Here is a 14,968-nt window from a genome sequence, read left to right on the forward strand (position 1 = left end):
CCTCCCTTCACTCACACTGTCTATCTCTCTCTCTCTAAAATAAATAAATAAGTAAAATCTTTTTAAAAATGTATACATATAAGTGCATTTTATTTCATGTAAATTATAGTTCAATAAAGTTGATTTAAAAAATAGAAGGATAATGAAAAAGTAGTCACAAAATAGTTACAATATATCATTTACAGAATTCTTAAAAACACAACAAATAGTATGTATTTTTATGAATTATTTCGCATGAGAATCATGGTTTCTTCTAACCTGGGAGGAACACGGGTACAGTAATGGATTGCTATGGGATCAGGAGGATCCCCAGGGTTTCAAGTGCGTTTATAAATCTTGGTTTAAAATCTGAAGCATATATGGGTTATATGGCAACACAGATTTGTCAAAATTAGCTAATGAGTGAAAAAGTTTATATTATTCTTTAAAGTTCTCTTTGTGTTTGAAATAATTCACACTTTTATAAACATGAGCAAATTTTAAACTCTAAAAATATATTAAAATGACATAAAATATTTATGTATTATTTTCACAAATCTATCAATGTGTCCCACTCTCCTGCTTGAATGAGCACAATACGGAAATATTTATTTACTCTTGTCATTTACCTACCGCATTCCCAAAGCACTAACAATTGGTGTTTTAAACATTAAAAATAAAACTTGACATGCTCCAAGTGCTTTCCACAGAATTCACTATGTTCTTACTCAGTATTTATAACCAAGTGAATTGCCATGGAAGATATGATGAATTCACTTGCGGGACTTTCATCCTGGAACACAGAGTTTCATGAGTCTAAGGACAGCACGTTCATAAGTTGATGCGTGCTAACAGGATTCGTACTTATGCCTTGGACTATTAGAAGTGTTACGTATTTATGTTTTAAAGAATATACTTAAAATTGTGATGTGAATAATCTGCATAAAATAGACTATTACAATTTTATTTATTGTAACTTAATAACCGCTGTCTTTATTGAATTGTTATTATGTGCCAGGCACTCTTTTAAGGACTTTACAATTATTAATGAATTAATCTCCAGGCAATTCTTGGAAGCAGGTGCGACTGTGTTTTACAAATGAGAAATCAAAAGCAAAAAAAGGTTAAAGAGTCCGCCCAAGGTTACACACTAAGTAAATGTAAGAGTCTAGGCTCAAAGCCTAGATTTCAGAGGCGCAGTGTTAGCCACCATTCCCCAATTTATTACCTAGAGACCACTGTATATGTAATAGCTTTGATCTTCCCTAATTAGACAGAGAACGTACACGTGAGTGCTAGTTACTCCCATCTTCAAGAACAGAAGTTTTCTGATATTGTCTCAATTAGGCTACTTTATGCAAATTATTCACACCACATAGCCAGTGGTAGTGCTGGCCTTTGAATTCAGGAATCTAGTCCAGTCTTCTTTCTGTAATTTGCTGCCTCCTCCAGCATATATTTGGTCCAAACCAAATTGCATTATTTGTTTTTCCAGTTCTCTACAACTTGGTACCAGATTTATCTCCCTAGCTCTCAGCTCTGATCATTTCACTGATCTAGTCAGTAGCCTTCATTGTCTGTTAAACTCATTAAAAAAAATCCTTTCAGGGGACGTGGGTGGCACAATGGGTTAAGTGCCCAACTCTTGGTTTCAGCTCAGGTCATAATCTCAGTGTTCTGAGATGGAGCCCGCTCCGTGCTCTGCACAGAGACTGCTTGGGTTTTTCTCTCCTCCCTCTGCCCCTCCCCCCCACACACAATCTCTCTCTCTCTCTCTCTCTCTCCCTCTCAAAATAAATAAATAAATCTTTAAAAAATAATCCTTTCCCACAATATTACTTTTTTTTCTAGACCTAAGCCTAACGAGAATACTGGTGGCCCACAAAAACACACCCTACACATTCCTAATACCATGCTTTGGCTCCTACATTTTCCCAAGAGTTCTTACCCATTGGCACTCCCCACTTAAACTGGATTGTCAACTGCTTGTGCGCAAGAACCCGGTGCTCTTGATTTTATTCATGTAGCATCTGCCATAACATCTTATATGCGAGAGAAACTCAAACAAATATGTTCCATCAAAAGTTTGCCATAGCAGAAGTAAAATAGTATCGCCTATGTGACAGCCTACTTTCCTACCAATGCACACATGCTAAAATATCTTTCCGATCAGGGAGCAAACACTGCGGGATCACAGATAAAGGTGGGAGAGCAGGGAAAACTGGCATACAACACGGTTGCTTGTTCAGGATTATCATGATCCAGAGTGAAACCGAGATCATCATAGAATGCAAAAAGAAAAAGAAAAAAAAAACCTTTAAAACAATTGAAGTTGATGAAAAAGAATTTTGTACATTTGGGCAACTTACTTATTCAAATGTAGCTTATCAACAGCCTTTTTTCCCCCTACATTATAGACACTTCAACAAACTTGGTCTCCCAGTTCACGGCAGTTTGAAAACTGCAGAGCCAATAACTTATATCCCTAATATTGTGTGTGTGTGTGCGACACACACACACACACACACCTTTCTATTAAAAGCACATACGCCTTCAAAAGATAAAATTCAGGACCATTTGAAATCCAGCAAATGTCAATAGCTCCTGGATAGAACGATAATACCTATTGCAACCAAAGTTCTCTTTAAGAAAACACATTTTTTTTCTTTCAATTATATTTACCCTTTAGGGAGTCAGGAATAGGTTCAGCACATTTGTAAAGACCTTATCAAAATCAATTAGACTGAAGAGGCAGGGTGAGGCGTTTCAGAAGAAACTTGGAACAAGATATCCCACAGGGTGAGGCTGGTGTGGAGATGCAGGGGAGGTCTGGGTCCAGCTGTCCCTGTGCGCTCGCACGGAGGCAGACGCCGGGTCCAGAGAGGACAGGAGTGAGCAACAGGTGGTAAATCAGGCTAGCGGGACACATGAGGGCGGACTAGTAAGAGGTAGCGTGTCATAACAGGCAGGTGGAGCGAGGCTAAAGAGAGTCCAGGAACTGGCGCCATGCAGATCCAAGAAAAGGCAGAGGCAGGAAAAGTGGGTCAGCACGGAGCAGGGTCCCACCTGCCAGCTGGATTTAGAGACGACTCCTTTCCTCAGAAACAGACACAAAGTACAGAGACCCAGGCAGGTGTCAATGACCCCTTATTTCCTGAAAATAGATAAATGATGATGACAGATAGTTGATAGATGATAGATAGATGATAGGATTATAGACATACATATTTACACACATATTTATCTCTATCTCTTTATCTCTCCATAGAGCATGAACTCTAAATAAATGGTGAATGAATGAATGAATGAATGAATGAATGTCTTAAGTAACTAGGGTATTAGATTTTAGAGGCAAAATAAAATTATCAAAATGAGTTACCAAAAATATATACCAGTAATCTAACCAAAACAATAACAAAAATAACAGAAGTGAAAAATGCCATTATTTGATACAAAAATATTGTACCCAAAAAATCTAGAAGATAGAAATAAGTATCCTGAAAAGCTTTAAAAGTAATAACAAATCCTCTAATGCAGGTGACCCCAAAAGAAATATGCCAAAACTACAAATAACCAATTAATCAGTGAGAAGATATAATGAGAAAAATTAGTTCACTGATAATGTCCAAAATATTATAAAGTACCATGAGGTTAATGTATAGGGCATTTCTGAAGAAAACTATAAAATAGGGAAATCTAAAATATGATTAAAATTTTTGGTAATGGACCTTACGCCAGTTAGAATGGCAAAAATAGACAAGGCAAGAAACAACAATTGTTGGAGAGGATGTGGAGAAAGGGGATCCCTCCTACATTGTTGGTGGGAATGCAAGTTGGTACAGCCACTCTGGAAAACAGTGTGGAGGTCCCTTAAAAAGTTAAAAATTGAGCTACCCTATGATCCAGCCATTGCACTACTGGGTGTTTACCCCAAAGATACAGACGTAGTGAAGAGAAGGGCCATATGCACCCCAATGTTCATAGCAGCAATGTCCACAATAGCTAAATCGTGGAAGGAGCCGAGATGCCCTTCAACAGATGACTGGATTAAGAAGTTGTGGTCCATATATACAATGGAATATTACTCAGCTATCAGAAAGAACGAGTTCTCAACATTTGCTGCAACATGGACGGCACTGGAGGAGATAATGCTAAGTGAAATAAGTCAAGCAGAGAAAGACAACTATCATATGATTTCTCTCATCTATGGAACATAAGAACTAGGATGATCAGTAGGGGAAGAAAGGGATAAAGAAAGGGGGGGTAATCAGAAGGGGGAATGAAACATGAGAAACTATGGACTATGAGAAACAAACTGAGGGCCTCAGAGGGGAGGGGGGTGGGGGAATGGGATAGACTGGTGATGGGTAGTAAGGAGGGCACGTATTGCATGGTGCACTGGGTGTTATACACAACTAATGAATCACCGAGCCTTACATCAGAAACCGGGGATGTACTGTATGGTGACTAACATAATATAATAAAAAATCATTAAAAAAAATATCTTCACTGATTAAATAAAGAAAGCTGAAGACAGTTGTCAAAAAAAATTTTTTGGTAATGGAAGCCTATTATAAAGAACATGGTTCTTTTCAAATTAGATTATTTCAAATTTGTAAAAACTGCTTAAGTTTATCTGAAAGAATAAATAGTTGGAAAATAGGTTAAAATTCTTTGAGTAGTAAGTGATGGGAGAATTTTTCCTTCAGATATTAAGATGTTTTATTATCTAAATAAAGTATATTACTGATATGAGAAGCAAGCAATACCTCAATGAAACAAGTTTTTCTAACACAGACCAAGTTATAAGGTTTTAATATGTTGGTAAGGAAAAAATCACAGTGGAAAAAAAGATAGTTATTTGGTAAATGATGAAAGGAAATTGGCTGCTAAGAAAGAAAGTATCATGTTAAATTTTCCCACCTCACTATTAACCAAAATGAATTTTGGAGTGAATAAATCTTAGTATGTGCATGGCCTTATTTCCCTTTAATGACCATAAATAACACCACTCTTTCAGGATAATCGCTCCCTCAACTTCTAATGCCCAGTGGATCACACCACTTCAACATAAAACATTTACAATTTTGTCCACAATTTACAAGAATTCCAAGACCTATCTATGTCCCAGAAACAAAATCTAAAGTTCCGACTCTTGGGCCACTTTGAGTAACCTTATGTCTCAGTCCAAAAAATTTAAGTAAAGTAGTATATAACAAGATCTGTTCTAATTAGGAAGGACTGAATTTTCCGGATAATTGAAGCTTATCGTGTAGAGCAAACTACCTGGTTCCCTGTGCCAGAGTCTTCACGTCTGTACACAGAATCAACTCCGTTTAACCAGAAAGATCAGCCTTGCCCCAGACTCTGGGAAGAACTTAGTCCTTACCCAGGGACATTGACAATACATTCCTTCCATACTTCCGGGTCAGCATCAATAGAACTTTGCTTCAAATGTGCTACAGATCTTGTTTCCTGGTCCTAAAAATCAAGATACTGTGTTATTTACCAGATACACCAGTTCTAGGTTTGGGTTTTATTTGATTTTCTCGGCTGATATTTATTTGATTTTCTTACTACAAAAGTAGAGAATGCTTATTATAGAATTTTTTTAACGACAGAAAAATCTTTTAAAAAATGTATATCAATCAAAATTCCAGTACCTAAGTGTAACTATTTTTTTTCCTAAGTGTAGCTATTATTAACAATTTGGTGTACTGTTTTACATTTCTTTTTTTTTTTTTTTTTCTGGTCGTGGTCACAGAGAGAAATGCATCAAGATTTTACAAAAATGTTTAATAAGGTAATTGGGATATTTACGGCATTGGCTTGAAGTATGGCTTTTTTGCTTTTAATGTTTGGGCTTGAATTATACGCAATTTACAAAAAAATATTTAAAATGAATCTACCCACAGATGTGCTGAAGTCAGTTCACTGAAAGGCAAGGCTGGTTCTACTGAGTTTTCCATGATTATGGGGTTTTTTCTAAAATATTTTTTAAAATGTGTATGTTACATTAAACTCAATTTTTTAGAAATGTCCTTTTTTGCATCCTGAATACAATCTAACTATACTAAATAGGAACTTATTCTCTAATTTTTAAATGACATTTCACATAATCTAGCAAAGTCAACATTATTATAATATGGAATAATTTGTACTTCAGCTCTCATACTTTTCATAATGTAACAAAGTAGGTGATTATATACCAAGAAGAATGTCAATGTGTCAACTTTTAAAGGAAAAAAAATCAAAATTTAAGAGATGTTTATGCAAATTTAATTCCAATAAAGAATTCTTTATAAAAACGATACCTGGGGACAAGTGATTCATTCTAGCGCTTTTTGCTACATGTTTGCTTTTGCTTTAAATGTACAAGGTGAAGGTTTGGATGTGATATTAACTCTTAGGGATATTGTGAAAAAATAGTTAATAGACCTAAATAATTTTTATTAATAAATGATCATTTGAAACGTCTCATGGTAGGTATGTGATAAATATTGGCATTTATCATCATGTCTTTATTATCATATGGAATTTGGGTTTCTCAGTGATTGAATTATGGTTTTATTTCTTCTTGACATTGTATTCTAGAATCCATGTTTTAAAGTAGGACTTTACTGAAGAAAAGGAACTGTGTTACATAAAGTTACCAATGCTATTCATAATTTAAATGTTATTTATTTTTACCTAATGTAAAATCATTTAACTATATGTATTTTGGGGGAGATTTTGGAGGTAAATATCCAAGATCTAGTCTTCTTTGAAGTAAAAAAAAAATTATACTGGAGATTTCATTGATCCTTTCTTTCCCTTGGTCAATTAAAATTAGAGATGGGTTTTTAATTAGTTACTAGCTTTAATTTGTCTAACAACGGTATCTATCAATTACTAGGCGTCTAATAAGTGTTGGTCATTGTGTTAGGTCAGGGGTTCTCAACCTTGACTGTGCATTAAAATCACCTGGTGTTTTCCCAACTTTGCAGATGATCTAATGTCCAGCCAAGATGAAAAAGCACTGTGCTAGACACATTGAATTCCAGCAACAATTCTATTAGCATTTACAGAAATATTCTACTTCAGTTGAGCTGCAGTGGGTCATGGGAATCCAAATTTTCACAAGCTCTCTTAAGGATTCTGATGCAATTGTTACCAAGACCACTTCTTAAAATAAACCTTGAGGCCTGGTTATTTCAATAAGTGACTTATATAATCTACTGTCTACATTTCAAAGGCCCTTTATAATGGGGCTACCCAGTATGTAACATTAAAGATACCTTTTTTATTTTTTTTTAAGATTATTTATTTATTTATTTATTTATTTGACGGGGGGGGGGGAGAGAGAGTGAGCACAAGCAGGGGGAGTGGCAGGCAGAGGGAGAGGGACAAGCAGGGTCTCTACTGAGCAGGGAGCCTGACACGGGGCTGCATCCCAGGACCCTGAGATCATGACCTGAGCCGAAGGCAGACACTTAACCAACTGAGCCACCCAGGCAGCCCCTAAAGATATCTTTTTTTAAAATGAAGATTTACTGGACTGAAAAATGTTTTACAAAATTAAGTTCTTTTAAGGTAAATGAAAACACAATTTTATTACTGTAAAGCCAAGACTTAATAAAGAGGGGAGTTAAGGATTACAGTTTTCCATGCCGAGTTCCATGCTGTTGTAACCACCTTCAGGTACCCAGGACACTGAACCAGCAGGGTTCAGGAGATGAATGGATAGCAACACTGGTCAGCTTCTGAGAGTTTCCCGGGAGTGGCTGGGTATAAGGTCAACACATATCCTGAGGCTCTCACTCTAACGGGGCCAGTTAGGTGAAATAGTGACTCTTACTGACATAGAAGCCAGGAACATCAAGGGTGGCGAGGTACTCAGGAGCTGAGTGACCACAAACAAGCAACCCACCAATACTTCTAAAATGAACAGCCAATAAACAGTCATAGTCTCTTATAAACATAGCATGAGTGCCTGAACTCAAATTTTCTACGCTAATTCAGTTGTGACGGTCAGATTTAGCAATTAATTAGTCAGACTTCGTATCTGAGGCTTAGCAATTTCATGTACAAAAAGAGAAGTTTTGCTATAAAGTGGTGTTTTGTGTAAGGGACCTCCTGGTCCCATAAAGTTTCTGGGACCTTCTACCAAAACAAAGGTCGGAGAACCCTTTCCGAAGACAGTAAATGTTCATTATATCTTCTACTGATCTAAATACATGTCTTTTGGGCAAAACATGAATAAACAAGCAAATCCCAAGTAGAAATAAAAATAGCAACAAATCTCTATAAAGGAAAAATACCACTTCATCTCAGAAAAGACGATACGGGTTTTGACAATTATCATTCTCGTGAATTCACTCAGCAAAGACGACCTAGTACCTGTTCTCCACTGATGATTCCACAGGTCCTGCCCCAGAGACTGGGTCATATGAACAAATAAGCATTCGAGGGCAATGGAATGAGTGCTTGGTTCTGAATAATTATAGAAGCAGATATTGTATTCAATATGAGATATGCGGAAAGAGACAGTTGTGAAAAATGGACATAGTTGGCTGATCCATACTCTACAAATAGATTCCTTGTGAGTTCCTCACAGCCATCAACTTTGAGGCAGGAACATACGAGACAAAGAAGTGCTTCCAAGCTTCCTGTGACTGCGTTTTTTTACCAAATTTTTATGCCCAAGGAAGCATACCATAAAAAAATGTGCTTTCCCCTAAAGCCTTTTGTGTTTAGCCAGTAATGCTAAGCATTTAAAATCATTCCAAATATGCCTTGATTTTCAAAACATTGGATTTTTTAAAGAGTTGATTTTGATAGAAGTCTAGTTGTCAGTTCCAAACTTGGAAAGATTTCACAACCCTACTCTTCCTCTTCTTTACCTTCACTCCCCTCTCTTTTCTTCCCTGCCTCTCCCCCTCTCTCGCCTCCTCTCTTTCCGTTATTTGCTTTTCTCTAGATAGACTATTAAAGCCCCAGAGCCCCAGAAAAGTCGTGCTGCCCACTTCTAAAGGTAGAGCTAAATTACTGCGCCCTCAGGAAATCTCACACTAATCTTATAAGATCTTATAAGATTGTGCCTCATTTTTTCCTGTGGCTGAGGTTATTGCTAAGATAATGTATTTATAAAACTCTTTAAGTAACACACCACTGCCAAAAATAGTATTATAGTATTAGCATGTGTCCAAAAGCTGATTGTAATCATCACTTTAATCTTCAAAAGATAACTTACTCCATTGAGAAGACTGGGATTTTCTTCAAAGTCAGAAAAAAAATAACCTTTTGGTGAATTGAAATGGATAAGATTAAAGAAAAAAAATATGCTATGGGAGTTTTAGAAAGCTATATAAAATACCAAATCCTCAAAGAAGTAAAAATAAAGTTGGAAACATAAGAAGTCTAGCTATCTTAGAATCATACATAGAACATGAAAGAATTAATATCTTGAAATTACTTAGTTCTTTAAAAAAAGGACCATATGTTCTTAGCGCTATTACATTATATAACATAATACAAAAGTCTGAACGACTAAACCACACCAATCTGAAAAAAATGGTAAAAGAATATAAAAACAATCAAATACCACTTATTACACTCTTATTAGTTTTAAGCATAGCAACCACACACACACACAAACTGCTACCTTTTGGCAACTTCAAATACAAACATTTCTGAGAACAGCGCAACAGATTGGTAAAGAGCAAAGCTACCCTTGATTCTTGCATTCTTTCTTCATGATGTGATGTTTCTCACTAACCGCAAACAAAAACTGACACACAAGTAAAGAGCTTGTTTTGCCGTGGAAAAGACATACCGTTATGCACGGTCCAACTTCATCTTACTACAAAACAAATGTTACACTCAACTCCAGCCATGCCTTTTATTATTCATTTTTATACCCTTTAATCCTCAAAGAGCTGGAATTTCCCAATCGTGAGTAAAAATTAGCCAAGTTGACCATATTCCACAAAGAGATACAATAATCATTCTCCGTTCCCTAGGACCTGTTCGCGCTCCCAGTCATGGCGGTGAAGACACCCCACTCACACAGTGGGCGCATACACACCTCCCAATCGGAGGGGGGAAAAAAGATTTTCTGTAAGCAGTTTATAACTTGGAATGTATCGGATCCACTCCGGTCAGGTGTGTGGAAGGATGCAAGTCAGGAAAGGAAGTATTGGCACAAATTTACTGCCACCGATTACTGAACCTCAGACAGTAAGTCTTGGTAGAGAGAACGAACTGATTTTTCTCTCTCCGTTGTCAAAGGGGTCAAGCTAAAGTTTCCCTCTACGAGAGTGGGTAATGGAACAAGTGGCAAACTGCACTAATGACTCGGTGACATTCTTGAGGGCTCTGGGGTTATACTGTCTTCTGGATACAGACAGAAGGTCCAACAAAAAGCCGTAGCAGAAGAGCTGGTAAAACCTGAAATTGTTGCAACAGCTGAGCGAAGAGAATAGTTCTATTGAAAGGAAATTAATGAACAAGTGTCAAAATGGACAGTTGGTGTCAATTCCTAGAGGATTTGGAAGTGAGAAGTGGAGTTGAGGAAACCATGTTAATAGAGCCCTTGTTTGTATGAAAAGAACATCGAACTTTAGCAAATATCCATCATAGGAGTCATGCTTGTCACAGTCCGCATTAGTCTGCATTGAGCAGAAGAGAACGTTTTATTATGGGCTATGTGGGCGTCTTATTTTTTTTTTTTTTTTTTGATCTCCAGCAGCATATGATCGTCTGTTTTCTTGGAAACAAATTTAGAAAGAAATTCTACCCTCAGCGATGTAATTCTTGGACCAAATGTGTCCATTATTTTTGAGAGAGAAAAAGACTCTTTCAAGCCCAAACTATCTTATTTCCAAGTGAGTTTTTAAAATATTTGGAATTAAAATATTTTAAGTTTTAGCTTTTTTCAAGAGCAACCCCACTCAAAACTAAATTTTCTCTGTTCTGTCAATAAATGAATAGTAATAAAAATAGACATTTTTCCTGATTATTAAATCTGACTAAAAGCATAATTAATAAATAGAAAATTTGAAGTATGTTCCCTCTCTATTTTGGGAGGACATTATATTAAAAGGATTTCTTAATAAAGGTTTTCTTTATAAATGGCTTATGTGAAATAGTCTCTTAAACTTTGATGTAATTCGCATTGATAAACCAAATGTACCAAAACAAGCACTGTGAAGGCAAATATTCTATAGATCTTTCTAAGTTTAATATAAAATTTTGCACAGAATAAAGGCTTATTAAGGAAGCGGTAGAAAAAGAGAATAAGAGGGGTGCCTGGGTGGCACAGCGGTTAAGCGTCTGCCTTCGGCTCAGGGCGTGATCCCGGCGTTATGGGATCGAGCCCCACATCAGGCTCCTCCGCTATGAGCCTGCTTCTTCCTCTCCCACTCCCCCTGCTTGTGTTCCCTCTCTCGCTGGCTGTCTCTGTCTCTGTCTCTGTCGAATAAATAAATAAAAATCTTTAATAAAAAAAAGAGAGAGAGAGAATAAGAATAAAGGGAAATTTAAAAAACATTTTATGTGGGAGTTTATGGAAACTCTGAAGTTTTTGCTTAATATTTCTGTAAATCTAAAAGTCTGTTAATTTAAAAAAGTTGAAAGGATATATTTTAAAAAGGGAAACCCATCTTGAAAGTTGTAGAATATATAATAAATATGGAATCAGAAGTGGTAAGATAAACTTAGATCTATTGTTAAATAGTTAGTCATATCAATGTTTGTGACTGATTTGAGATCTAGAAATTTAAGAAGTTTGGTAGTAAGTGATAGACTCTTCCCAGCAGGTACACAAACCACGTGGGGAATATGGGATTTGGTGCGGGACTGTACATGGATAAAATAGCAACTTCCAAAAAGAAGCAAAGAACAAGGAATGGACAGAGACAAATGGAAATGAGATGATACTATTAAACTTGTATAAAAACCGATTCCTATTAAAGGATTAAAATAAGTTAGGTAAACAATGAAAAATCATGAAGCAACAGCAATTCTAGTTGAGAGCACATGCATAATTATTGTGAAAGCAGATATAATACACATTTGCTATTGTTTCAGAACATTCAATCCTACCATAGAGTATAAGAGGAGGAAGAAGAAGAATAGATGAAATTAAATATAAAAGCAAATGGCTTGGAAAACAAATTAGACATAGATCAAGCAGGGGTAGCCTATGCTTGTCAACATAGGAAGGGATGGTGGGCCAGTTAAGCATTAACAACCAAATATGCCTGAGACATCAAGTATTCAGGAGGCCTTACATTGAGCATTCATTTGGGGAATCCAGTCTGGCCCCTACAGACCAAAGCCATGGCTGCTCAGCAGATCATAGGTGAGCTATAGCTTTTGACTAGGTCCAAGGAGCAACCATGTCTTGGTTCCAGGCACCTTCCATTTGCTGCAATCTCTTGCTTTCCCTCAATTATAGTCTTTTTAAATACTCTAAGTGGGCAGACTGAAGGAGGAGAAAGGCAGGACACAGCACAGTGTAATATAAGACTTGGATAGTATGGTCTTTCCACCCTACTTTTACCCCCTCCTGAGTGTGCAAAACTACTCCATCTTTTTCCCTGTGCTTCTTACTGTATATTTTTAAATAATGAAATAAACACAGGGCATTTTAATTTGAGCATCAGGTATATGACCCCGGCGACAGGCTGTCTGTACATGGCAGTGTACATGGAAAATACAATTGCATCATTATTTCCCAATGGGACAGAACACAGATCCAAGTCTCAGTCATCAGCTATCAACACTGCTTCTTTGGGTCACTCCACTAGAAAAAAGGAGGTTACCCTGAAGGCTGCCAAAGAAACACTCAAAGGTCCTCTAAGTTAGTTTGCCCCTAGACTTTTTTTTCCACTGAGGATTATTCTTCTATGGGTCACTGTAAGGAGGCTCTAATAAGAACTCCTACTTGATTATATAAATGACCGGTGTAGGAACCAGGACTGGTTTATAAGCATGTGATCTTGATCGAGTAGATTAATTTCTCTTTGCTTTGCTTTCTCCCTCTTTAAAATGAAGGTAATCATATGACGTGCTTGGTAAAACACTGTGAAGATGTAATGAGATCGTTCATTTAAAGCACTTCGACACACAGCCTGCCGCTTTTTTTTTTTTTTTCAGAGTTGGATAATGGCTATGACTTTACAAAATAAAATGTAAAACTACACTCTACTTTTAGAGTAGAGTCTACCCTCTCAAAGTACCAATTCTTGAACATTATGTTGTCAAACAGCTTAAATCTCATGGTAGTTTATACTTAAATACAAAAAAATGAAAAGGTAATTTACTTGGCTTAATAAAACGGGTATGCTTTTACTGTAAAATTACATAGCAAAGTCCTTTCCAATCACATCTAGCCTAGATCATGAAATCAAGGAAGGTAAAACTTAACATACTTTTTATGTGACTAGCGACACATTGAACATGTCATTTCTATACTTGAAAAGCTCCAGATAATATAAAATTTAAACACATTCTAATTTGGGGGGTGCTTATATCACTATCCTAAAAACTAACATGTATTATCGGAAGCAAAAATGTCTGAGCTTCTCAAAAAGTATGAAATGTGTGTGTGTGGCTGATTAAACAACTTTTTTTTTCTAAACCGGTAGAAAAACTTCATGGAATAAGATGTGTTTGTACAGTGGTGACTATTTGTCACGGGAGGCTATGATACTGGCATTAAAGCGCCAAGTATTTTGGACAATATGTCATAACCAGCCAGTTGGAGGACAGTAACAAAATACTTGGCAAACCATTCTACACTAGAGACATCTGTTTAGCTTAGCAAAGCTAGTAACACCAGACCCTACTATAATTTGGACCATCGAAATAGCACAATTCATTTAGTTTTTAAAAGATGTAAACAACGCTGAAAAATTACTCCAGTCTCTTAGACATTTTAAACAGTAGTTGTATTTAGTGTCATGAAAAGGTCATGTAATATTTTAAGTTCAAAAGGTAACATATACGTAATACTGTATTAGATTTATATTTTAAAAATAACAACACCACATTTACGTTATGTAATATTACATTATATGACATTTTCGGATGTATCGAAAACAAAAAAAAGCAGAGTGTGACCTATTAAGGTGATATGTAGTTGGATGACTTTCTTTTCTTTTCTTCAATCAAAAGTTAAATAGTATAATACTGATATGTATTGAGTTTTACTATGTGCCAGACACTGTATATTACGCGTTTCATTGACATTGTTTTAGTCTTTAAAACAACCTTAGATAAGGTGATATTATTTCCACTTTATGGACTAGTTAATTGAGACTTAGAGAAGTTATATAATTTGCTCAAGGTCAAATATTAGCAAGTGGCAGAGCTGGGCCTAGAACTTGAATCTAAAGACAAACCCGGGGGGCGCCTGGGTGGCACAGCGGTTAAGCGTCTGCCTTCGGCTCAGGGCGTGATCCCGGCGTTCTGGGATCGAGCCCCACATCAGGCTCCTCTGCTAGGAGCCTGCTTCTTCCTCTCCCACTCCCCCTGCTTGTGTTCCCTCTCTCACTGGCTGTCTCTATCTCTGTCGAATAAAAAAAAAAAAATCTTTAAAGACAAACCCTGTATTTGTAATCACTGTAATTTTTTTAAAGGAAAAAAGGTCTACTTTATATATCCTGTACTCTGTTTGTTGTCTTATTTATGAATAGATATTAGTAGGTATCTATTGTCTTTTCCTGGGATGTATGGTGGCCAGCTCGTTCTGATTTGCATGGCATTTTCCCAGTGCTAGTGCTGAAAGTCAGGACCCCTGGGTTCTCATCCTAAGCAAACCTACACCAGTTGGTGTCCCAGTCAGTGACCCACCAGGAAGCATTATTTAACCTGGAAAGATTCTAACGGTTCCTGAATTTTGCTCCCAGATTTGTAAATCTGAACGAAAGGTAATGGAGGGTACAAAATTATGAAGAAAACTTCATTTTTGTAAACACCAAGGAATGCGTGTTTCGCAGGTAGG

The sequence above is a fragment of the Ursus maritimus genome, unplaced genomic scaffold, assembly GCF_017311325.1.
Source record: "Ursus maritimus isolate PB19 unplaced genomic scaffold, ASM1731132v1 scaffold_21, whole genome shotgun sequence".
NCBI classification, from domain to species: Eukaryota; Metazoa; Chordata; class Mammalia; order Carnivora; family Ursidae; genus Ursus; species Ursus maritimus.